Below are 1,771 nucleotides of genomic sequence, written 5' to 3'. Positions count from 1 at the left end.
CGCCACCCTCCAGCCCCTCACGTAGCGCGCAGCAAGGGGAGTGGCCCATGTCAGATCGACAATGGACACTCCGTTCCACCGCACGCACGTGGGCTCCGTCCCCCGGTTGAGGAGGTAGAGCTCGAGGCCTGCTGCCCAGTCCTCCAGGACGCCGTCCCGAGCATTCCCATTGGGGAGCTTAAGGCAGCCCAGGTGGGATGAGTCCTCTTTACTGAGAATTTTGCATAGCCTGGATGCTTCTGGAGCGCTCTCAATGTCTCTGCAGAAGTTTCTCTAGCTGTTCCTTTTGGCTGCGATTATCGCTTCGCTATATTGCCGTTGGGAGCTTCTAAACGCTTCCCAATCGGCCTTCGCCCCTGAGTTCCTCGCCCTGTTGAATAACCTTCTCACCTCCAGTCTAAGCCCGGCGAGTTCTCGACTCCATCAGAGAGCCCCGGCCGGGGCGTACTTCGGCTTCAACGGGCAGTTGATTTCATAGGCTGTTACTATAGCATCGCTGACGAACTGAGCCGACACTTCCAACTCCTCTTTCGAGTGAAACTTGGAAGGGGCTTCTTTCAGTATAGCTTTCAGGTCTTCCCTGTATTTCGACCAGTTCGTGTTTCTGGGGTTTCGGCCCCATTATTACACTTACCTTGTGTTCCAGGGTGTAGTGTATTTGCCTATGGTTTGATCCTGAGGGTTCGTCCGATACCCTCCAATCTCTCACCACTACTCCCTTTGTGCATACCGTTATGTCAATTACCTCTTGTCTTCTGCAGTCCATGAAAGTAGGTTCTGATCCTCTGTTCAGGATGGTAAGCCCAGTGTTCATTAGGAAATTATGGAGGCTCTCCCCCCTCTTGTTGATATTCGTGCTCCCCCACGCTATATGGTGGGAGTTGGCGTCACAACCCAAGAGGAGTTCGAGCCCCCTTTCCTCCGCGTAGGCCACCAGGTCTTTTATTTCTTTTTGTGGCAATGGGTCTTCGGCATCGTAGGGCATATAAGCTGACTCCACAAGCACGTCCTTAGTTCCCTCCGTCAGGTTTAGCTTCAGTTGTATAACTGTGATGTCCTCCTTGCTGAGCTGCGGCATAAGAATAGCATTTAGTCCCTTGACTATTATGCAGGTTCTTATCTTATTCTGAGTGTTTGGCTTGAAAACAGTGCCTCAGCCACCCAGTCCTCTGATAGCCTCGTTCAGTAGCCATGGCTCCTGAATTAGTGCTATTGCTGTCTGCATCTTAGCCATGCTCCTGGCTAGTATCGCCGAGGCGCTTTTGCTATGATGCAAGTTAATTTGAACCACCGGGATACTGAGGCCTGCCATGTCTAAGCAGTCCCCGCCTCCCCTCGCGTGGTTTCCTCCGCGTCCGCGACCTCCTTGCGTTCTTTGCCGAGCAACCTAACCGTCGCTCGGCCCAGACCACAGAAGAGTTTGAACCCGCAGGCCTTCACTACCTCCAGGGATGCGTCGCCGACAAGGGCAGCGAAGTGGGCGCTCTCGGCATTCCTGCTTTCGCTCCCCCTGATGATCACCCACTCCCTGGCGCCCAGGCCCGTATTTTGCCTGTCGAGGAGCTAAATGGTCTCCTCGACAGTCAAATCTGCCTCCCCCACATGCACTACCACCCGATGTCTTTTTGGTAGCTCATCGGCCGGCAGCGCATGCAGGGGAGTATCCCCTACCTTTATTTCGTCGGTCAGGCTTTTTAGCCAGTCCGCCGATTGCTGGTTGGCGTAGCAGGTGATAAGTGCACCGTCCCTTTCTCAGGAGCCGGTGAAGGTG

General features: G+C 54.3%; 1 protein-coding gene across 1 annotated transcript in view; it reads left to right on the top strand.

The window, feature by feature from the left end:
- The window catches only part of LOC105452299 (venom acid phosphatase Acph-1-like), a 19,777-nt gene that overhangs the window by 16,684 nt on the left and 1,322 nt on the right, over positions 1 to 1,771 (top strand). The gene's annotated exons all lie outside the window — the stretch shown is intronic.

Source organism: Wasmannia auropunctata, unplaced genomic scaffold (assembly GCF_000956235.1).
Source record: "Wasmannia auropunctata unplaced genomic scaffold, wasmannia.A_1.0 LD336033.1, whole genome shotgun sequence".
Classification (NCBI taxonomy): domain Eukaryota; kingdom Metazoa; phylum Arthropoda; class Insecta; order Hymenoptera; family Formicidae; genus Wasmannia; species Wasmannia auropunctata.
The sequence above is the reverse complement of the archived record's forward strand: the minus strand, read 5'-3'. Positions and strand labels throughout refer to the sequence as shown.